The sequence below is a fragment of the Geotrypetes seraphini genome, chromosome 1 (genome assembly GCF_902459505.1).
Source record: "Geotrypetes seraphini chromosome 1, aGeoSer1.1, whole genome shotgun sequence".
NCBI lineage: Eukaryota > Metazoa > Chordata > Amphibia > Gymnophiona > Dermophiidae > Geotrypetes > Geotrypetes seraphini.
The window spans coordinates 264,184,822-264,209,511 of record NC_047084.1 but is presented as its reverse complement, the minus strand read 5'-3'; the positions used below and the strand labels follow the sequence as shown (position 1 = coordinate 264,209,511).

The following is a 24,690-nucleotide window of genomic DNA, read 5'->3' as shown; positions in this document are numbered from 1 at the left end:
TGTGGATTTTAGCTACGGAGGTAACAGCTCTGATGCTCATAAAATTCTGAGCATCAGAGCTGCTACCACCAAGGCTGGTGCTAAAAACGCTTCACAGTTTTGTAAAAGGGGGGATAAAATAAAAATACATAGACAAAGGTTAAATTGAACCAGCAAGAAGCTGGACTCTGCATACAATGCTTCACAGAAACAGTGACACATGTCTCCTAAAGCAATAAATAAATAGAAATTTTTTTCTACCTTTGTCTTCTGTGGTTTCTCCTTTCCTCATCTTCTTGTAACTCTCTTCCTTCCATTCACTGTCTGCCGTCTCTCTTCCCCTATATGGCATCTTCTCTCCTTCTATGCCCCTTCCAGAAACTGTATGCCTCCCCCTTCCATCTCTCCTTTCACCCCATTGGTCTGGCATCTCTCTCCTCGCCTTCCCTCTCCCACACCTCTCCTCATAGTCTGGTATCTCCCCTTCCCTGATTCTCTGGCATCTCTCTCCTTTCCTTTTCTTCCATCTTTCGCTCCCCCTCCATGCTCTCACATCTCCCCCTTCCTTTTCCCTTAGACTGGCATACCTTCCTCCTACGCTCCAAGCCCTGGCATCTCCTTTAATTCCCTCCCTCATCTTCCTTCTCCCTCCAGCTGGGTACCGCAACACTCTTCCCTGCAGCTCTGCACTTCCCCACAATTGCCATGCTTCGGTTCCTCTTCTTCCTTCCTTCCTCCCCCCCCCCCCGCGGGACCCTGCGGCACCATCAACTCTTACTCCCTCTAATGTCGGCCCTGCAGCTCCAGACTTCCTCGCACCTTCTCCCCTCCCCCTTTGGATCGCTATTATTTTAAATGTTATAGCCGCGGAGCTGTATCCATCAATGGAGATGTCTAACCTCGGCCTGCCCCGGAACTCTTACTGCAACAGTGACTTCCTGTTCCTGCCTAGACGGGCGGCTGCTGCAGTAAGAGTTCCGGGGCAGGCCGAGGTTAGACATCTCCACTGATGGATACAGCTCCGCGGCTATAACATTTAAAATAATAGCGATCCAAAGGGGGAGGGGAGAAGGTGCGAGGAAGTCTGGAGCTGCAGGGCCGACATTAGAGGGAGTAAGAGTTGATGGTGCCGCAGGGTCCCGCGGGGGGGGGGGGAGGAAGGAAGGAAGAAGAGGAACCGAAGCATGGCAATTGTGGGGAAGTGCAATCCCCCCAGTGCGTCCCCTTACCTTACCGACGCGTGTGTGCGCTGTGAAGAGAAACTTTGCGCTGCGATGTAATATTTTGTGCGTGAGCGCAGGCCAACGCAGCTTAGCGGGAACACTGACGGCAACTCCTCCAGCCCCTTAACCATTTTGTTTGCTCTTCTCTGGACCCTTTCAAGTAGCACTGTGTCCTTCTTCATGTATGGCGACCAGTGCTGGACGCAGTACTCCAGGTGAGGGCGCACCATGGCCTAGTACAGTGGCATGATAACCTTCTCGGATCTGTTCGTGATCCCCTTCTTGATCATTCCTAGCATTCTGTTTTAATGTATGTGTACTGCTGTTGCAAAATAGGTAATACACATACTTTTAAAATTTGCTCAAACCATTCCCAGAACATGCCCCCTTGAAACCTGTGCATGCAACTTAATATACTGCTTAGTACAATTAAGTTTTAAAACAATTTACAACAACTCAGCAAACAATACAGTAAAACATTCTAACAAGTGAAACCAAGCACAATAATTGCTTAACCAGAATCAAATTAAATAATCAGCAATTATCACAGTCAAAAGCTGACTATAATATGTCTATGATCTAGCAAAAATATTCTCAAAAATCCATGTTTTGAGATTCTTGTGAAACCCATGATAGCTAGTTAAATTGCTCATTCTTTAAAAGGGCCCAATATACTAAAAGGTTCTATTTCTTGTTGAAGTTAACTTCACAACTTGGAGTGATGAAAGCTGCAACAAACAATGCTGAGATGAATGCAGCAATTGAAAGTACGGTCGTTTGGATAATTTGTCCCTTAAATATACTGGTGTTTCCAGATAAAAACCTTTAACCATCAAACACAGCACCTTGAATATAATCCTGGCAGAGATTGGTTATCTTATGTAAATCTTTCAAAACAGGTATTATAGGATCTAACTTATTGCCATTGGTTGCCAAATGAGCCATTGTGTTCTGAAAAAATTGAAGTTTCTTAAAGCTAGTTGTTGTAAGACCTTGATATAAAGAATTACAATAATGTAGCCTGTTGGTCACAAAAGCATGTACCGCATATGGCAACAAACTCCTAAAATTGCCTCCATAGTGTATCTAGGATCTCAGATGGCATTTGACAAAGTCCATATAACATAAGAATAGCCATACTAGGTCAGACCCAGTGGTCCATCTAGCCTAATATCAAGTTTCCAACAGTGGCCAATGCAGGTCACAAGTAACTGGCAAAAACCCAAATAGTCAGTTTGATTTGTTGAGTAGGCAGCCTACATCATACAAAAAGTAAACAAACAAAAAGATCAGGGCTCTTGGGCTGGGGATTCTCTGAATCCCCTGAAGGCCCTGATAGTACTGATCTGAATTTGATTGGCTGAGCAGCATCTGCCTACCTGCTCAACCAATCAAATTCAGAGCAGGCCCTCAGGGCCTTTAAGGGGTGGAGTGAATCCCCTGAAGGCCCTGACTGCACACCACTGTATGCTACCAATTCCAGGGCAAGCAGTGACTTCTCCCATATCTGTCTCAATAGCAGGTTATTGTCTTTTCCTCCAGGAACTTGTCCAAACCTTATTTAAACCAATTAACTACTGTTACATAGTAACATAGTAGATGACGGCAGATAAAGACTCAAATGGTCCATCCAGTCTGCCCAATCTGATTCAATTTAAATTTTTAATTTTTTCTTCTTAGCTATTATGTTCTGTAATTTATCACCCAGCAGAAGTTGAACCATCCAGGCAACATCTTTTATTCCATCCACTTCTGAGGGAGCCTGTAACAGTAAGTCAGCAAGGTACAGATACACTTTTATCCCTTCCCTGCAGAGGTGCGCTTCCACCACTACCATTATCTTAGTGAAGGTGCCAGGCCGAAGGGCAACGCCGCAAACTGCAAATGAAGGTCCAGCACCTCAGGAACTTCCTGTGTTCTAGAAAGATGGACATGTGCAAGTAAGCTTCCATGAGATCTAACGAGGCTAGCCATGCAGAAGTGTGGAATCTTGAGGGCTGCCTTAACTGACTTCAGGTCCAGGATTGGTCTCCAGATGTCTGAGTCTCTTTTGGGCAGGACAAAGTGCATGGAGTATCTGTCCAAACCCCAATCTCTTTCTGGCACCGGCTCTATGGCACCTAGGTCCAGTAGCCTTTGAATGGCAGCCAAGATTTTGGCCACTTTGTCTGGCTCTCTCGCTAGAGGTACGGAAGGGATCTGAGAGGGGATGAAAGAGCTCCAATTTATACCCTTCCAGTAAGACTTCCAGGACCCAAAGATCTGAAGAGATCAGTTTCCATTCTCCTGACACTCTGCAAGCCTCTCACTCACAGGAGGGTGGCTGCCTGGCGTTATTGCTGCTTTTTAGCAGTAGAAGATCTGCAGGGCCTGGATCCCTGTAAGCCCTTTGAGGATCCAAATTTCTGTCTCGTGCCTTGGAAATTTTTCTGGCCGGAAAAAGTGCCTGAGTACTGGCAGAAACACCTGTAGCCTCCAAAATTTGACCGAAAGGAATCCCTACGAGGTCTACTGTAAACCGCTTCGAACTTAGGGTATAGCGGTATATAAGAAATTATTATTATTATTACTGCCAGACAAAGACTTGGGTTTTCAGTCTTGCATACTATCCATGAGATCAACCAGGCCCTTGCCAAAAAGCAGTTGCCCCTTACAGGGGAGTTTGCTCAGGGTCTCTTTGGAGGAAGAATCCCCTGCCCATTGTCTGATCCAGAGCATTCTGCGGGCAGAAACCGCATAAGCCAAGATTTTTCTCAAGACTCTTAAAAGATCATAGCGCATATCCGTTAAATAATCCACCCCCTCCATTAGGAAATCGGGCCTATACTGCCATCCGCGTCTCTAGCTCAGCTAAGCTAGGAGTGGAAGCCCTAACAACAGATGAGACTGCTGCAGTGGCTCTTAGCTCAAGAGGCATGGTTTTAAATTGCCCTTTAATGACAAAATCCAGTCTATGGACCTGAGAATCCTTCAGGACCACTCCACCTTTGTTAGGCAGCAAAGTACGTTTGGCAACTTTAGCTAACAAGGAATTCACCTTGGAAGTAGCCAGAAGCTGATGGTACTCCGCATCCATGGGATAGATCTTTGCCATCGATCTGGCAACCCTGAGTGCCCTTTTTGGATCTCCCAATGATCAGGTAACAGATTTGTGAGGTCTGAATGTGATGGGAAGCATGTGGCCTGAGATTTAGTGCTGCTCACGAGTGAGCACTGTGTAGCCGCAGACTGCAGTGGTTCCAAAACCTGGGGTAAGTCGCTCAAGCCTATGGCAGACGAACCTGGAGCAAATGAGTTCCCAAGGGGGAATCCCCTGAGCTTCCTAGCTGACAATGCAGGCAGGTCACACAGAAATCAAGCAAAGATTGTAACAGACTTCTGCCTGAAGTCTGTGTCTTCTTGCAACCAGAGATGTCTCGGGTGCAGAGAGCCTCTGCAGCACGGAAAAGCCTCGTCTGAAGATAACACCCCTCCCCCACCCCCAAATAAACACGAGCAGAAGAGAAAGGGCTCCTACTTCCTTGCTGTAGGAAATTAGACTGAGGAGTTCAGGTACACGCAGGGTGTACGGGGAAGGAGCCGAGAGATATAACTGTGGGTTCCCGGATCCTCGCGGGTTGGATAGGATAAATACCCACTGGTCAAGACTGACAAGTCTTGTTGCATAGCAATGGATAGTTTTATGTATATTTAGTTGCAGAAGAAGGAAGAGAAAGGCTCTGATCACCACAAGGAGTCTGCTTTCGAAATATTACATAGATGCAGAACCTGTAATAATCTCCATCAGATAGCAGGTTGGGAGGGGAGCACTGCATGACACCTCTCGCTCAAGGCCAAGATTATTGTCAGTCTGCCCCTGTATGGACTGCGTGTTCACCTTATACTTTTCTTAATTTTAGCTTTCCAACCTTTATTACTGATTTATTTTATATATATAATAATTTTAAATAGAGATCTAAGAAATTTCGGACAGTTCTGGGGCTATCCGAAGTAGCCACTTCGCCAGGTTCATTACCGAAGCAAAGCGCATGCGCACTGTTCGCCAACCTCTAACGGTACACCGCGATCGTAACAGCTTCGCGCCAAAGTCACGCCCATTCCGCCCGAGTCTACGCCCCCATCCTACCTCCCTCCTCACTGCCTCTCTCGCCTGACACCAATCGTAGCGTCTCTTGCTTCTGGTCGCGTGGCGGGCCAATAGGAGGTCGGATTGTTGGTGCGCGGCTTCTGCAAGCCGCACCCTGGGAATTGTTGTGGATGGCGGAGGGGGCGGGGAGGGTGGCAGTGCTTGAGGCGAGAGGAGCTTGAAGGGTGGCGCGCAGTGTGGGAACCGCTAGCGTTGGAGAGTGCGTCTCGTCTGCAGGCTGAGTGGGGGGGAACTGTGGAGCGGCTTCTACCCTTCGCCTCCCTGACGGTAAGAGGCGGCCGTTTGGGATTCTTGTGGAGCGCGGCAGGTGTATGACTTGCTGGGCTTGGGAACGGGCAAGAGGTGTGCCGGGCTGGAAGGACCTGAGAGGAAGTGCAAGAATTGTTATTATGGCTGTTATGGGGCCTGATTTTAACTGAGCTTTCTGTACCGGGGGTGCGAGGGAAGAAAAGGCCCGATTCACTGCGCTCTCTGCATTGACTGCTCCAGCTTAGCTCCCGATGCGGAGGGTCAGCTTCAGTCTTGTGGGATGTGTGTATGTAGGTACCATGTGTAAGGTATAGGAGCAGCGAATGTTGTATTTTACTGTTAATACTATGTTGTCAATTCTTCTGCTTTTATTTTTACGTTAGTTTCCGGTATTTATTACTTTGGCAACAAAAGGGAAGACTGTCATGTCAATAAAGTTATCGGAATATAACGGCAGATAAAGATGGCAAGCAAGGCCTGTGGCTGCTGCCCATTTTGCTTTTCCGTTGCTACTTAGCGCAACTAATACAGTACTTTTTTTCTTTTTGCCGGACATTTTTCTCCCCCCCCCCTCTTGATTGATATAACGCTCCACTGTTTTAACTAAATGATAGTATGATCGGATTTTGTCACGACAGAGAAAAACGTAGACGGAGGATGCAAGTTTCGTGGCTTCCTGGTGTATAGGGGATGAGGCTTTTGGTTTAATAGCGTCTAACGGTATATCTGTTACATGATTTTCATTCGTTTTAGTGCTTTAGGATTAGGTTTAAATAAGATTCTAATGTCATTGCTACTTATGTAATTATTGTAAAACTGCAATTACCTTAAATATGTGTGCATTAAAAAAAAAAAATTTCCACACAGCACAGCAATAAGGATGCTGGGAGCTTTGTGAAAATTGAGTTCTTTATACAATGAGAATAAATACCAAACTGTTCTCTTTTTTTTGTTAGCTTCCATTTTAGAAAATTCAGTCTAGAAATGCTACAGCTGTATACATGGTAACCGTCAAACCCACACTGCAGGGCTTTTGTAGAAAACCACACAGTATAGTGTGTGTGCATGGCTTCTAGTACCTGAGCTGTGATTGCCTCAAGTACTGACAAAGAGGAGGGGACACACAAAAAAAATCTGACCTGATCTGATTTCTCCCACCCCAAACAAGGTAGCCAATTCAGTGGCTCCTCCCAGTTAAAAAATGTCCCTGGTAATCTAGTAGATCCTGTCACCTTGAACTTGTATAGGTTTGTGCGACTCGCAAATGAAAGATTAGATTAAATCCTGACTTGCCCATCACTGACACTTAAAAAAAAAATCATTGGAGTCTAGTATACTCTTCCCCTCCACAAACACCACAAAACTGCCCACTTGCTCATGCTTTAGCGTTGTTATGATCCAAAATGGTGACACATAACCAATAGAAGTATGTTAGTGCATTGCTGAGGCACGAGTTGCCCACCAAATAAGACATTATATTGACAGTGATGTTGTTGTGATCCAACCTAACTACTAGTAGCACATCTGAAGCAGGCATGGGAGGATGTCACTCTTTCACTGTTTACTTTTTAAGGTTTGTGGGGTTGTTCTAGGTGGGTTCAGGAATGGGTAAGCACAGTAGACTAAATAATTTTTTTTAATGTCTGGGGTGGGCCCCTGTAGACCAGTGGTCTCAAACTCAAGCCCTTTGCAGAGCCATATTTTGGATTTGTAGGTACTTGAAGGGTCTCAGAAAAAAATAGTTAATGTCTTAGTAAAGAAATGACAATTTTGCATGAGGTAAAACTCTTTATAGTTTATAAATCTTTCCTTTTGGCTAAGTCTTAATAATAATATTGTAATTTATAGCTAAAGAGACATATAATCAAGAAACTATTTTATTTTACTTTTGTGATTATGATAAACATACAGAGGGCCTCAAAATAGTACCTGGCGGGCCGCGAGTTTGAGACCACTGCTCTAGACTACCAAGAATTGGCTACCTTGTTGGGAGGCCCTTGTATGCTGCCTCAGACTTGGTGGTATATTTTTGACATTGTGCTTGTGCGGTAGACATTACTACACATTAACTAAAAGCCTCCTTACCATACAAGTTGATGCCTATCATGAGAGTTAAATTAAGCACTAAAACCCTTTATGCATCCTCAGCTAATAACAAGCGTGTAGATGGCATGTTAACTGTGTGCTTATGTCTGTAGTACAGGACAGGTTTAAGAACCACTGCTGTAGAAAATGTCTGCATTGTCTTAATGACATTTCATCACATAGTCAAACTAAATGTATTCAAATTATATGCATTGAAAACTTGCAGTACAAAGGGAGGAGTGTTCAAAGCACACATCCACACTTATTCTTTGGCTCCTAAATATGAGTCTCACTAAAACTTTTTAAACACAACATTTTCATGTGCATCATATGTAAGCACAGAAGGAGAGACACTTAAGAACATAAGAACATAAGCAGTGCCTCCGCCGGGTCAGACCATAGGTCCATCCTGCCCGGCAGTCCGCTCCCGCGGCGGCCCAAACAGGTCACGACCTGTCTGAATCACCAGAAGGGGCTCCCTTGCCACCTTGGTTTCTCATTGAAGTCCTATCTTCCCATCGTAGTCCTAACCCTCCGGTCTTGCACATGCACGACCTGTTGGGTTTCTATACTTATTACCTGGTTAGCTTTCTATACTTGTGTTACATCCCAGCTCCTCCCTCAGTATCCCATGATCCCTTTATCCCTCAGGAATCCGTCCAATCCCTGTTTGAATCCCTGTACCGTACTCTGCCTGATCACTTCCTCCGATAGCGCATTCCAAGTGTCCACGACCCTTTGGGTGAAAAAAAACTTCCTTGCATTTGTTTTGAACCTATCTCCCTTCAGTTTCTCCGAATGCCCCCTCGTACTTGTTGTCCCCTTCAGTCTGAAGAATCTGTCCCTATCCACCCTCTCTATGCCCCTCATGATCTTGAAGGTCTCTATCATATCTCCCCTGAGCCTCCTTTTTTCCAGAGAGAAGAGCCCCAGCCTATCCAACCTCTCGGCGTATGGGCAGTGTTCCAGCCCTTTTACCAGTTTCGTTGCTCTCCTTTGGACTCTCTCAAGTACCGCCATGTCCTTCTTGAGGTGTGGCGACCAATACTGAACGCAGTATTCCAGATGTGGACGCACCATCGCTCGATACAATGGCATGATGACTTCCCGCGTCCTGGTTGTTATGCCCCTCTTTATGATGCCCAGCATCCTGTTGGCTTTTTTCGAGGCTGCTGCGCACTGTGCAGATGGCTTCAGTGATGCATCCACCAGCACACCCAAGTCTCTCTCAAGTCTGCTGTCTCCCAACAATGCCCCCCCAATTTGTAGTTGAACAACGGGTTCTTTTTCCCTATATGCATGACCTTGCATTTTTCCACGTTAAAGCGCATTTGCCATTTGTTTGCCCAGTCTTCCAGCTTGTCCAGGTCCCTTTGCAGGTCCTCACACTCCTCCCTGGACCTAACTCTACCGCACAGTTTGGTATCGTCTGCAAATTTTATAACCTCGCAATTTGCCTCCTTTTCCAGGTCATTGATAAATATGTGCAGAAAGTAAATGTTCTCAAATTATATGTGTGAAAACCTTGTGTGGCAAATTAAGCAAAGCCATTTAAAATAGTACACATCACATAATGCACAATGAATATGTGTGGAATACCTTTACTTAAAATTTAATGAAAGGTCAAAACCACAAAAGCTCATCACCAGTAGGCAATTATATAGCCTACATCACAACTGGGTTGGAGAGGTTGGTAATGGAGTGAGGGAAGGAAGTGAGGTAGCATCTTGGAGACTTTTGTAGATAAAACAGGAAAGGGAATCAGGGGTACATGATTTCAGTATGTGTTTAGTGAGGCTCATATTTATGAGTTAAAGAACAAGTGCCAATGTGTGTATTCACTTATTTCCTTTGGACATGCTTACGAAGCTATATCAGCACACTTCTCCCCCTTCCTCCTTATTTACAGCAAGTTTTCTATGCATATAATTTGAATGCATGTAGCTTGAATGTTATGAAATGTTTGTGGTAGTAAGATGCCATTTGATGAAGTGGCAGTTTAAAGTGATAAAAATGCTATTTTTTGCACCTAAATGAGCCTTACTAAAATAACAGGCATGGATTTGGCAAATGGGGGCAGGGAGGGTTGCCAACACACAAGTTTTTAAACTATCATGTTTCCCCGAAAATAAAACACTGTCTTATTTTTTTTGTGTACAATGAACATATCACCCATCTCCTTGGCAGCATCTTTCTATCCTTCCCTTCCATTCCACCCCCCCCCTGGTGCAGCAGAACCCTGAAAGCAATTTCATTGTATTGCATTAGATCTAGTCTAATCTAAGCATTGTTTTTGTATGCCACATCTTCCCTATAAAATAGAGCTTTAAATGGTTAACAAATAAACAAATTACAGATCATCCTTAAACAAACTGAATTTCAGATGTCTTAACATTTCTGAAATAAAAAAGTATTGATTTTTGTGGAACATATATGAAGCCGTTCCCCCCCCCCATGCAGCAGAACCCTGAAGGCCCCACCAACATATCCCCCTGTGCAGCATCTTTCCCTCCCGTCCTCCCATGTAGCAGAACCCTGCTGACCACCTCACCGCGAGGTGCTGCCACTGCTGCTGTTTGGAATAGAGGTGGGAGAGTCGGCGGGGTTCTGCCTGGGATGGGAATGAGGGATGGAAAGATGCGGTGCAAGGGGATGGGTGAGAGGGGAGGAAAGATGCTGTATATGGGGGAGGGGGCAGAGAAAGTGCTGCCGCCGGTGAATCGGGGAGTTTCAGGGACATTTGGGAGGGGCTTTGGGGGGTTGATCAACTAGGGCTTATTTTTGGGGTAGGTCTTATATTAGGACCTACCCTGAAAATCATGCTAGGGCTTATTTGGGGGGTAGGTCTTATTTTCGGGGAAACGTGATATATGCACAGAATACATTTAACCTAAATATATTCTTATGCTGTATGATTAACTTATAACAATTTTTTTATTAAGAAATACTAAAACATACAACGAGCAATATACATCATCCACAATAAGAACCTTACAATAACCTTACAATAACAGCACAATAATTCCCCTATCTCTAAGAACCCATCTTCAACTCCCCCTATTCCCTCATACCCTTCCCAATGTATGAGAACGTACAACAGAAAATCCAAATAATCGAATGCCACGAGAGGTTGGTACTCGTAACCCCCCCCCCCCCATGGGGAACGGTTTACATGAATTTATTTGGGGGATCTCTTTATGGCCTGTTTAGTTTGGGGACTAGTGCATTGATTCTTCAGATGGATTTAAGTAGTGCTTTTTACTTGGTAGACCATGAGATTCTATTAAATTGCCTGGATTCAATTGGAATCTCAAAAAATGTGTGGAATTGGTTCCAAGGTTTTCTGAAAAATAGATTTTATCAAGTATTTAGTGCTAGTGAATATTCATCTTCGTGGAGTAACCCTTGTGGTGTACCACAAGGTTCGCTACTTTCGCCAATGCTATTTAATATTTATCTAGTATCATTGGGAAATCTACTACATAGCTTGTAGGTCAAATTTTACATCTGTGCCAATGATATAACAGTATTTATTCCTTTAATATCATTCATGACTGAAGTAAAAAATCAGATCTCATTCATTATCCCAGGACAAGCAGGCAGCATATTCCCACACATGGGTGACGTCACCGACGGAGCCCCGCAGCAGACAGCCTCGAAAGCAACTTGCTTGAAGATCTCGAGCTTTCGAGTGCTGCATCGCGCATGCGCGCGTGCCTTCCCGCCCGAACTAGGGGGTGCATTTCCTGTGAGGATCCTCAGTTCAACGTTTTCCGCGGAGCTGAGAAGACTTGTCGACTTGGTTCCCGTAGCGTTGTGCCTTCTCTTCACCGCGGCTGAGTACTTTTTATTGTTTTCGGTCGCTGTGCTCTAATTCTAATTCTATTTTATTTATTCCATTAAAATAAAAAACAAAAACAAAAAAAACACATCCTTTTGTTTTCTTTGGCGTCGGGTTGAAAGATTGAGGCCTAGGCCTCTCTTCCTCGTTCTCGACACGGACTTTGTCCTATCTATGTCCCGGCCTGTTACCGGGTTTAAAAGGTGTTATCAGTGCGGCAGGACTATTTCCATCACTGATCCACATAGTCGGTGTATGATCTGTCTCGGGTCGACTCATCGCCCTGAAGATTGTCTTCGCTGCCTCACTCTTCAACCTCGTGCCTTCAAGCGCCGCTGCGACAGGTTTTTAGAACTTTTCCCTCGCATGGAGCCTGAAAAAGCTGTGGCCTCGGTCGAGGCATCTGTTAAAACCTCGACTTCGGGTCAAACCTCGAGTGCTAAAACCTCGACCTCACCTCCTCGACAGGCCTCGGCCTCGAAGACCTCCGGGTCCTCGGCCTCGAAGGCCTCGACGGGGTCCTCGAAGCCTGAATTGGGGGGTAAGTCTCCTGCTTCCTTTTCAGGTACCATCCCTAAGAAGCCGACGGAGTCTGCATCCATCCAACCTGGGGCTCCAGGTTTGACTCCGTCTTCTAGACCTTCTAAACGTGCTTCCAAGTCTAGGGAATACTCTCGATCGAGGTCGCCCTTCTTGGAACGCACGAGACCTCCTGTGACTCCGAGTCCTTTGGTCTCCGTCCCCATGTTTGAGGATATGCTTAAGTCAATTTTGACTACGCAAATTTCCTCGATAGTGGCTCAGTTGGTCCCGGCCTCGACTTTGTCTTCGCAACTCCAGCCTGAGCAGCAGTCTGCACCTCTTCAACGATCTCCTCGTCGCAGGTCTCGATCCAGGGTTTCCTCGTCGGATTCCTCGTCTGAACGGGTGGCTAAGCAATCATTGCCTCAATCCAAGCATAGATCTCGGTCTTCGAAGCTCGCTTCCACGAAGAGCTCGAGGCATTCGGATCTCGCTTCCAAGATTGTGCCTCGCTCTCATACTACCATTGCCTCTTCAATTTCATCGAGGCATTCGAGGTCGAGGACTCCACCTTCGAGGCGTTTGTCTCGAGATAGATCTCCTCTGGCTAAGCCTCGTACTCCGCGCACCTCTCCAACTCGGAGCCTTAACCCTTTCAGGACCAAGGGACATATTTGTCCCATAACTTTAAAATCCTATAAATTTTGATTGGGATAGTCTACAGTTCTAAATTTGATATGTACGGATTCCATATGATACTGCCTTTATGTAAACAAACTGGTTCCGACATTCATTCATTAGCGTCGTTGCTAGATTGACGAGAAGATTCACTTGCCACACTGTCCATAAGCCAGAAGTGTGATTTTTTTAAATAAAAATAATGATATTTCACAAAAAAAATCAATTTTTTGGCATCTGCAAGCCCTTTTTACCATAAAAATGTCGTCAAAACCACAAAAATTGGCCTACGATCCTTATGGTCCTGAAAGGGTTAAGCGGAAGCATTCAGCCACTCCTCCTCTGAGGGGCAGTGGAGCATCATCCATCACTTTACACCTTGAATCGGAGCCTGTATCTCAATATTCGCGTGAGGCTTCTCCATCTTTTTCAGTGGCGCCTCATACTCGTTCTGCCTCTCCTGAGGAAGCCTCGACCTCGAAGTCTTCTTCCTTTGCGAAATTTGTCTTCGACATGGGGCAGGTGCTTAATATTAACTTACATTCCGATTCAAAGTACACGCCTGAATATCTGGCGGATATGGAACTTTCTCATCCTCCTAAGGAGACTTTGCGTCTACCTATGACACCGGTGCTGAAGCAGACTTTTCTACGTAATATGGAGACTCCTTACTCTGTGACAGCTATCCCATCGAAGCTGGAGTCTCGGTATCGCACTGTTCCATGTAAAGGTTTTGAGAAATCTCAACTTTCTCATCAATCTCTAGTGGTGGAATCGTCCCTGAAGAAGGCTCATCCTTCTAAGGTGTCTGCAACAGTTCCACCAGGACGCGAAGGGCGAACTATGGACAAGTTTGGGCGCAGACTTTATCAAAATTCAATGATGACAAATCGAATTTTGAATTACAACTATGTCTTTACTTCATATTTTAATTATTTTTTGAAGCAGTTGTCATCCTTTTGCCCAGACTGGCCCAAAGAACGCCTTTCTGAATACAAACACATTCTTCAGTCTCTCTCTCAATTGCATCTATTCATGTTGCAGGCATCTTATGATGCTTTTGAGCTGTCCTCCAGGGTCTCGGCATTTGCAGTGGCCATGCGACGTCTTGCATGGCTCAGGATAGTAGACATGGATCCCAATTTACAGGATCGTTTAGCCAACCTGCCGTGCCTAGGTTCTGAGCTTTTTGATGACTCTATTGAAGCAGCTACTAAAAGGCTTTCTGAGCATGAGCGCTCCTTTGCCTCTCTGCTTCGTCCAAAACCAAAACCTTCTGTGACTAGAGCTTACAAACCTCCAGCTCGTCGTTACCCGATGAAGTCCACACCGGCTTTTTCTAGGCCTCCGCCTAGACGGCCACAGCAACAACGTCCTCAAAAGTCCCAGGTGCCTGCTCCAACCAAAACAGCTCCGTCTTTTTGACGGTCCAGTGGTGAGCATTCCAACCTCCTTACATCCAAATTCCTCCCTACCCATCGGAGGTCGTCTTTCCCTTTTTTCATCTGTCTGGGAAACCATTACATCGGACCTTTGGGTCCTTACGGTAATCCGCGAGGGATACTCTCTGCGCCTACTTCAGGTGCCCCCAGATCACCCTCCAGGAGAGTGTCTTTCCAGTTCCTCGCAACTCCCCCTTCTTCTTCAGGAGGCTCAGGCACTTCTTCGCCTTCGAGCGGTGGAGGAGATTCCTCCTTCCGAACACAACCTGGGGTTTTACTCCAGATACTTCCTAGTTCCAAAGAAGACGGGGGATTTGCGACCCATTCTGGATCTCCGAGCTCTCAACAAATTTCTAGTCAAAGAGAAATTTCGCATGCTCTCTCTTCCCATTCTGTACTCCCTCATGGATCAAGGGGATTGGATGTGCTCACAGGATCTCAAAGAGGCTTATACTCACATTCCTATCCATCCAAATTTTCGCAAATATCTCAGGTTCAAGGTGGGGAACCTTCACCTTCAATACAGGGTTCTTCCGTTTGGCTTGGCAACCTCTCCTCGGGTCTTCACCAAGTGTCTAGTTGTGGTGGCTGCAGCCCTTTGGGCTCGGGGACTGCAAGTTTTTCCTTACCTCGTCGATTGGCTTATCAAAGCTCCTTCTCTTCCAGGGGTTACTCAAGCGACCCTTCAGACTATTTCTTTTCTTCAAAGTCTGGGGTTCCATATCAACTTTCCCAAATCTCAGTTGGTTCCAACTCGATCGATCCAATTTATTGGCGCAGTGTTGGATTCTGTTCGCATGAGAGCTTTCCTCCCCCTCAATCGGCAGGATACTCTCTTGAGCCTTTGTCATCACGTAACTTCCCTGTCGACTCTCACGGCTCGCCAAATGATGGTCCTTCTCGGACATATGGCATCTACGGTGCATGTGACTCCTTTTGCAAGACTCCACCTTCACATCCCTCAGTGGACACTGGCGTCCCAATGGCAACAAGCCCTAGATCCACCTTCTCGTCATATAGCGGTGACGCCTTCTTTAAAGAAGTCTCTCCGCTGGTGGATGCTCTCTTCAAATCTTTCCAGAGGTTTGCAGTTTCACCATCTTCCTCATCAGAAAGTTCTCACAACAGATTCGTCCGAGTATGCATGGGGAGCCCACGTAGATGGTCTCCGTACGCAAGGGTTATGGACTGCCACAGATCGTCGATGTCACATCAATCTGTTGGAACTCAGAGCGATATTTCTTGCTCTCAAAGCTTTCCTTCACCTCCTTCACGACCAAGTAGTCCTTGTTCGGACGGACAATCAAGTAGCAATGTATTATGTCAACAAACAGGGCGGGACGGGTTCCCACTCTCTTTGTCAGGAAGCTCTGAGGTTGTGGCATTGGGCGATTTCGCACAACATCCTTCTTCGCGCTGTTTATATTCAGGGTCTTCAGAATTGCCTTGCAGACAAATTAAGTCGTCTAGTTCAACCTCACGAATGGACGCTCAACTCCCCCACACTTTGTCAAGTATTCACTCGATGGGGGACTCCTCGGGTAGATCTTTTTGCATCACCCAACAACTTCAAACTTCCTCTGTTTTGTTCCCGCATCTTCTCACCTCTCCGTCTCGAGGCGGATGCTTTTCTTCTGGATTGGAGGGGTCAGTTCCTATACGCCTTTCCTCCTTTTCCTCTGATTCTCAAAACCCTTGTCAAGTTGAAGTCGGACCATGCCACGATGATTCTCATAGCGCCTCGGTGGCCCCGACAACCTTGGTTCTCTCTTCTTCTTCAACTCAGCATCAAGGAACCTCTTCTTCTGCCAGTTTTTCCTTCTCTGCTCACTCAGAGTCAGGGATCTTTACTTCATCCAAACCTGCAGTCTCTTCATTTGACAGCATGGTTCCTTTCTACCTGACGGATTCTGCTAAATTTTCTCAGTCTGTTCAGGATGTATTTCTGGCTTCCAGAAAACCGTCCACTCGTCAATGTTATGGTCAAAAGTGGACCAGATTCTCGTCTTGGTGTTCCACTCATAGTCTTCAGCCAAACTCTTCTTCTTTGGCTTCTGTTCTGGATTATTTGCTTCATTTATCCCAGTCAGGTCTTCAATCCACATCTATTAGAGTTCATCTTAGTGCAATTGCGGCTTTTCATCAGCCTTTGGATGGGAAACCGCTCTCGGCACACCCTCTAGTTTCTCGTTTTATGAAGGGTCTCTTTAATCTCCATCCACCTGTCAAACCGCCTCCTGTTGTATGGGATCTTAATGTGGTCTTGGCTCAACTGATGAAGCCTCCTTTTGAACCTATTGACTTGGCTCATTTTAGATATCTTACTTGGAAAACTGTTTTCTTGATTGCTCTCACTTCAGCTCGTCGAGTTAGTGAGTTGCAAGCTTTGGTCTCGGATCCGCCTTTCACAGTTTTTCACCATGATAAGGTGGTTCTCCGTACACATCCCAAATTCTTACCTAAAGTAGTGTCTGATTTTCATATCAATCAGTCTATTGTCCTACCGGTATTTTTTCCTAAGCCGCATTCTCACCCTGGTGAGGCGGCTCTACATACTTTAGATTGTAAACGTGCGTTGGCTTTCTATCTTCAACGTACTCAACCTCACAGAACTTCTCCTCAACTTTTCATTTCTTTTGACCCAAATAGATTAGGTCATCCCGTCTCAAAGCGTACCATCTCCAACTGGATGGCTGCGTGCATTTCTTTCTGCTATGCTCAGGCTGGTCTTCCTCTACAGGGTCGAGTGACGGGCCACAAAGTCAGAGCTATGGCGGCTTCTGTTGCTTTCCTCAGATCAACTCCTATTGAGGAAATTTGCAAAGCTGCCACTTGGTCCTCGGTTCACACTTTCACTTCTCATTATTGTCTGAATACTTTATCCAGGAGGGATGGCCACTTTGGCCAATCTGTTTTGCAAAATCTTTTTTCGTAAATTGCCAACTTCCCTCCTCCCTTTTACTTAGCATATTGGGAATATGCTGCCTGCTTGTCCTGGGATAAAGCACAGTTACTTACCGTAACAGGTGTTATCCAGGGACAGCAGGCAGATATTCCCACAACCCTCCCACCTCCCCTGGTTGGCTTCTTGGCTTGGTATCTGAACTGAGGATCCTCACAGGAGATGCGCCCCCTAGTTCGGGCGGGAAGGCACGCGCGCATGCGCGATGCAGCACTCGAAAGCTCGAGATCTTCAAGCAAGTTGCTTTCGAGGCTGTCCGCTGCGGGGCTCCGTCGGTGACGTCACCCATGTGTGGGAATATCTGCCTGCTGTCCCTGGATAACACCTGTTACGGTAAGTAACTGTGCTTTTTGGCACAAATAGAACAATGGGCCGTTAAATTTAAACTGAAGCTTAATCTGGAAAAAACAAAGGGCCTCTTCTATTAAACTGCGCTAGCAGTTTTTAGCGCAGGAGCCGCGCTGAATGGCCTGCACTGCTCCCAATGCTCATAGAGTTCCTATGAGCGTTGAGAGCAGCGCAGGCCATTCAGCATGGCTCTCTACACTAAAAACTGCTAGCGCAGTTTAATAGAAGAGGGGGTAAAGCTTTTTTCTTGCTAGCTCTAATGATAAAATCAATGAAAACGTACTCCATTTAAATGGTCAAAATTATTCAATAGCCACTATGATCAAAATATTAGGCTTTACTTTAGATTGTTCGTTATCTTTTAACGACTATACTGATCTACTGATTAAAAAATGATTTTCTGTACTATGGAAGCTTTGTACCATTAAAAAATATTTTAATTTAATGTTTTCTAGATTACTGGTTCAGTCATCAATTCTCTCTATTTTGGATTACTGTAATATTGTTTTCCTGGGATCGCATAAAAAAATTCTTAATAAACTTAGAATAATACAGAATACAGCAGTCCGTTTGATTTTTGGCCTTAAAAATATGACCATGTTTAAGCCCTTATTATCTAAAGCTTCACTGGTTGCCATTTGAGGCTAGAATTTTGTTTAAGTTTGGCTGTATCTGTTTTAAAGTTATTTGGATTGACACCAACCTACCTCTCTGTTTAAAGTTTCCTTCAGTGTCTTTCCTTTATAATTTTGTAGTTTTTCTGTTTGGTTAATTGTTCTCCCCAACTATGTCTATTTTATTAACTTGACTGTTTTTATTGATTGATGTACACTGCCTAGAAGCCTGATTAGGCAGTATAATAAATTTTTAAATAAACTTGAAACCTATGCCCCAGGAGCTGGACGCTTTTTCAACATTTGTGAAATTTCTTCGCTCTGGATTTCGGACCACTGTGTTCTCCCCCTGCACAGTCCCAATCCACCTACTCGGTGTCTCTCGATGGCTTTGCTCCTTTGGACATGTCCTAGACTCGCCCTGCCAATATGCTTGTGCTGCCTGACCCTAATCTGGGGGATACGGATGATTTGCTTGCTGACCCCTTATTTACAGGTGCAGTGCTTCCTTGGACGAGAGATCAAGGACTGTGTGCTGGATCTGTGGATCCCTCTGGGATTTTGGGAGCCTGCAAATGCTTTGCCAGATCTTCTCTCTGAATCTTTACAGGAGGTCTTTTTGATTACTCAGCTGGCTCCAGCCACTTCTTCTTGGCTTTGTGGTATGTACTTGCTACCTTCCCCGATATCCTGATATGTGCGTTCTGGTCGTGGAGCAGTTTAATTCTCCGGAGGGTGCTCTGACTTTTGTTAGAGCTATGCCACATTGGGATTTTATGGCACGGGTGTGTCGGCAACTTTTGGATCAGCCCAGGTGGATTTTTGGTGGCACAGGTGACAAAATGCACCTTTCCCCCCAATATGGGTGGTTTAATATTGGAAGATATGCAGGAAGCTGTTTGACACAGCTGCTTTAGGCATTAAAACTGCTTCAGCAACGTTTGGTGTCGCTCGCATATGTCAGGGCTACCAATTCTGGTATAATAGCTACAGGCATTCCTAGCCTCCCGACTCGGGGACAAATTTCTCCCTGTCCCCGCAGGAACTCAATTTTCCCATCCCCGCGAGTTATCGCCATTCCTGTCCCCTTACTCATTCCTGTAAGCTCTGCCTTAACTACACAAGCCTCGAACACTTACAATTTTAAAGTGTTTGAGGCATGTGCAGATGAGGACAGAGCTTGCAGGAATGAGGCAGAGACAGGAAGAGAACTCTGCATGCGAGCCTGAAGGAGTGTTTCTGTTCTACTCTCCCTTTTTTCTTATTTTCTTTTATGTTTTTCTACCTTTTTTGGAGTTTTTGTGCTTGGACCATTCTATTCAGCTTTGCCTGTGTAGAAAAGATGCAGACTATGGTCCCTGGTGGTACATGTTGACCAGCCTGCATTAATTTCTTTGGAGCTCGGGGCTGTCCTTGCTTTTCCTCACCCATTATTTAACAGGGACTTGAGCGCAGGCTGTTAGGCACTCTTAGGAGGCTCAGCGGTGTCTCACAGAGTTCCAGCTGCATCTTTTCACTTCTGCCCATCCCTGAGTCATTTCCTCAGTCTTCAGGGGCGGAGGTGCAGTCGTACATAGGGTCTGCAGCTTGAAGATCAGTGACAAAAAGGCATTCCCATCATGAGGCAGTGATTCTCTGATTCCAGCTACTGTTAGAGAGCTGAGGCAGGCTGCATGCAGCTAATTCAAAACCGCATCTCCATGCACACCAGCATCAAGAGGTGCACGTCTTGATGCTGGTGTGCACAGAGAGTAGAACAAGTACAAGGGGATCGATTTTTCACTCCGTCAAAAATTATAAAGACTAGGTGACACTCGATGAAACTGCAGGGAAATACTTTTAAAACCAATAGGCGGAAATATTTTTTCACTCAGAGAATGCATTGTCAGAGGTGGTAAAAGCAGATAGCGTAGCTGGTTTTAAGAAAGGTTTGAACAAATTCCTGAAGTTGTGCTTTCAGATTTCTTGTCTTCTAGACAAGACAGCCTCATGCAGACAGAGCTTGAGACTATCTTCAAGTAATGGAGTCTGGCAGCCACAATAGATGTGGTGCTTTGGGTGAGGGTGTACACGTGCCCCCCTCTAGCATGCTTTGCTCTCGCGCTGGGCTCCTCAGATGGACCCATTCTGGACAAGTGTTCCCTAGCCTCTGGAGGCCTGGGCCAGCATGGCTTGGTGGCTCCTTCTGCAGTCCATTTACAGGGATATTCTGCTGCAGATTGCTTCCTGGATGGTTGTGCCGACAGATAATGGTCTCTTGGGCTGGGAGGCCCATTGCAAAAGTCTTTCCATTGAAGGGCATTGGTCGCTCTCCCAATAGCATTTGTCAATTACCTGGTTGGTATTGAGGGCCATTCATTTGACTCTGGTGAAATTGCAGAGGACTTTGGAGGCCAAGTGATCACTGTCTTCTCCGACAATGCATAAGTCAGTCGCCAGGGAGGAACTCAGAATGCATCTCTGGCTGAGGAAGCTTGACTGCTCTTTCCTTTGGAGCATCGTCTCCAGGCGTTCTTGGCAGTGCGTGTGGCGGGAGTCAGCTGACAAATCTTGGACCACTTCGATCTAATGGCAATGGTGAAGAACTTGAAAACGGGCTGATTCTTCAGGGCCTTGATGATCTAGTACGGCTGTGGCCAGGGAGTCATGCTCTATATTTTCTTCCTCTCTGGCCCAGGATAGATTGGGTCCTTCAACGGATTGCAGATCATCAGAGAAGTGTCATTCTGGTGGCTCCAGACTGGCCTCATAGACTGTGGTACGCAGATCTGATGCATTTTCGCATGGGTCAAAGCCTTTGGTTGCGGGCTCTTCCAGACATTCTTTCTCAGGGTCTAGTCTGCATGGAGGATCCAGATTGCTTTACTCTTACGGCATGACTATTGAGCGCAAAGGATATTCTGATGTAGTCTTTTCTACTCTTTTGAACTCTCTGAGGTTGATTACTGTGTCTGCCTATGCTAAGGCATGGAAGTCTTTTTATATCAGTGTGACCAGGACACTGTGGAGCTTTAGTGGTGCTAGCCTTTCTCCAAACATACCTTGTGAGCGCCTCACCGTGGCTTCCCTTCAGGTCCAGGTTGCTGGACTTTCTTGTTTCAGAGCCTGGGACCATATGTCTCCCCTGACGTGGCCAGATTTCTGTAAAGGTGCTGTTTGCATTAGACCTCTGAAAAAACCGACATTCCTTTTGTGAAGCCTTAACATGGTTCGGCCTGGCCCCACCAAAACTCCATTTGAGCCTCTGAAAAACCCTTCCTTCTTGGACCTGACACTAAAGGCAGTTTTATTTTCTGTCACAATTACCTCAGGCTCTATCTTGTATAGAGCCTTTCCTGAAGATCTTGAAGACTGGGATCTCTCTCCACATGGTTCCTTCATTGCTACCGAAGGTGGTGTTGGCCTTCCATGTTAAGGAAGTGCATTTGCTTGTTCTTCAGCCTATTGGTTCTAAGCAGTGGGAACACATTTTGAAGAAGCGGATGCTTGCAGAGTTCTTCTGACCATCGACTTTGACCATCTATTTGTACTAAGTGTGGAGCTCCCTTTTCCAAGGCTTCTATTTCCAGATGGATCCATAAGGCCATTTAATTTGCCTACATTCTATGCGGTAAACAGTCTCCTGTTTCTATTAAGGTGCATTTTTCCAAGCATATGGCTTCCTTATGGGCCGAGCCTAGGGCGATATTCCTTGTGGAGATTTTTAGAACAGCTACATGGTCTACTCTACTCATGTTTGCCAAATTTTACAGAGTGGATGTGGCAGCAAGACAAGCCTCTGATTGGGTCCTCAGTCTTGAGGGTCAGCGCAGTCAACATGCTTTAGAAGTTTGTGCCTGCTTGTCTAGAATAACTCATATTGCACTGGAAAAAGATTGTCTTTACCTTGATAATATCTCTTCCAGTTGATAGGTGAGTCATTCTAGGCTTCTGCCCTGTCCTTCCTACACCTGACTACTGTCTCATTCTGTTTATACTTCTCCAAGTTTGATTCTTGGAGGCCAGTTAGCAGTTGGGACTTGACATATACTGTAAATATGTTCAAATTACATATAGGGGATGTTCCTGAGCTCCTTTTGATGCTTCTGTTGGCTGTTTTAATATTTGATGTTTTCAGATTACTTTTATTTAGGCAGAACAGTTGATACTTGGGAAAGTTCCGATTGTTGTCTCTACTTTACGTACTGTCGATGAAGCTCTTTATGTTTTTGAGTACTATCTACAGGTGGCAGAGCGCCAGTGAAGTAGAGGAGGGACACAGAAAAGATCTGGATTTCTTCTGCAGATGGTTCGTGGCCTTTGGGAGTTCACCTGCTTGTCTAGAATGACTCGCCTATCTACTGGAAAAGATATTATCAAGGTAAGGCGCATTCTTCCGGGAGTGTGGCTTATTCGTGGGCCAAAGATAGAGTTGTCTCCCCTGAGGAGATCTGCAGGGTGGCATTGTGGTCCTCTCTACACATATTTGCCAAGTTTGAAAGAGTGATTGTGTTGGCGAGACAGGACTCTACCTTTGGGTCCTTGGTCTTATAAGCTGGCGCAGCAAGCCCACCCTAGATTTTTAGGGATTGCTTTTGTACGTCTCATCTGTCTAGAATATCTCACCTATTACACTGGAAAGTGAGATTATGCAGTTACCCTGGTAAGCTCTTTTCCAGTAGATGGGTGAGACATTCTAGATTCACCCTGTCCTTCTGCGCCTACCATCTGTCTAGAATGTTTCACCTATTACACTGGAAAGTGAGATCATGCAGTTACCCTGGTAAGCTCTTTTCCAGTAGATGGGTGAGACATTCTAGACTCACCCTGTCCTTCTGCGCCTGCCATCTGTCTAGAATGTCTCACCTATTTACTGGAAAAGAGCTTACCAGGGCAAGTGCATAGAAACATAGAAGATGACGGCAGAAAAGGGCTAGGCCCAACAAGTCTGCCCACTCTAATGACCCCCCCTTAATTTCTTCCTTGAAGTGATCCCACATGCTTATCCCATTTTCTCTTAAAATCCAGCACGCTGCTGGCCTCAATTACCTGCAGTGGAAGACTATTCCAATGATCAACCACCCTTTCGGTGAAGAAATACTTCCTGGTGTCACTATGATATCTCCCACCCCTGAGTTTCAACGGATGTCCTCTTGTTGCCGTAGGTCCTTTAAGAAAAAAGATATCCTCTTCTACCTCAATACGGCCCGTGACATATTTGAACATCTCGATCATGTCTCCCCTCTCTCTAAGTTCCTCGAGTAAGTATAGCTGCAACTTACCCAGCCGTTCCTCATACGGGAGATCCTTGAGTCCTGAGACCATCCTGGTGGCCATTCGCTGAACTGACTCAATTCTCCGCACATCTTTTTGATAATGTGGTCTCCAGAATTGTTCACAATATTCTAGATGAGGTCTCACCATGGATCTGTACAACGGCATTATAATTTCGGGCTTCCGGCTGACAAAACTTCTTTGGATACAACCCATCATTTGTCTAGCCTTGGAGAAAGCTTTCTCCACTTGATTGGCAGTCTTCATGTCTTCACTAATGATCACTCCTAAGTCCCGTTCTGCTGCAGTTCTTGCTAAGGTCTCACCATTTAGGGTGTGAGTTTTGCATGGATTTCTGCTGCCAAGGTGCATGATTTTACACTTTTTGGCATTAAAACTTAGTTGCCAAGTTGAGGACCAATGTTCCAGTAAGAGTAGGTCCTTCGTCATACAGTCAAGCACTGTGCTTTTGCCTACTATGTGCATAGTTTGGCTTCATCGACGAATAATGTAATTTTCCCTAGAAGCCCCTGAGCCAGGTCCCTTACAAAGATATTAAATAGGATAGGACCCAAGACCGAGCCCTGTGGCACTCCACTGATCACTTCCAACGTTTCAGAGAGAGTTCTGTTCAGCACCACCCTCTGAAGTCTACCTTTGAGCCAGTCTTTTACCCATGCAGTTAACGTTTCTCCTAATCCCATCAAACTCATCTTGCTCAATAACCTGCGGTGTGAGACACTATCAAAAACCTTACTGAAGTCCAAGTACACGGCGTCCAGGGACTCCCCCATATCCAGCTTTTTCGTTACCCTGTCAAAGAAGCTTTTTTTTTTTCTTTTTGAATGCAGTTAATGTGGTGGTTCCTGAACTGAGGTGTTGACTCCTCAGGGTATCGCAGCAAAGCTGCACATATTTTAAGTCCTGTCTCATCTATCTTCTACTGCCATTTTCTGCCCCTTTCCCATGCTAGCAGTAGTGGCGGCAAGGCAAAATATAGCTGTTGCAGGCAGATGTGGCCTTCATGTAGGAGACTAAACTGAAACCAACCCATGAGCATTTGGTGAGGCATGGGAAATTCCTTACTATTTTATTTGCTTCTAACCATCCTTAGAACACTGAGCGCCGTTTTGAAATTGGCCAAAAATATGCCTACAGTGACCCGCACAGTCTTTACTATTTTTAGTGCATACATCCCATAGTATGTGCAGATATAATCCATTTAGGGCATTACCCCAAATAAATGGTCTTTGAACTGCAAACTGTTTTCATAAAGTATGAGGTGTGATCAGGTTCTTACATCTTAGCTTATCAATGATTGATAGCTGTCCAAAGCAACTACCAAAA

The 24,690-nt window shown here is 45.5% G+C and overlaps 1 protein-coding gene across 10 annotated transcripts in view; it reads left to right on the top strand.

The window, feature by feature from the left end:
- The first annotated feature begins 5,353 nt into the window (after positions 1–5,353).
- The window catches only part of ADD1 (adducin 1), a 251,869-nt gene continuing 232,532 nt past the window's right edge, over positions 5,354–24,690 (top strand). For 2 of the 10 annotated variants that reach the window (XM_033950510.1, XM_033950502.1), the window contains exon 1: positions 5,371–5,616. The gene's annotated coding sequence lies outside the window, so the exon portion shown is untranslated. Of the gene's footprint in view, positions 5,617–24,690 lie in introns of all 10 variants that reach the window. The other 8 variants (XM_033950518.1, XM_033950528.1, XM_033950556.1 and 5 more) reach the window with 6 other exon arrangements.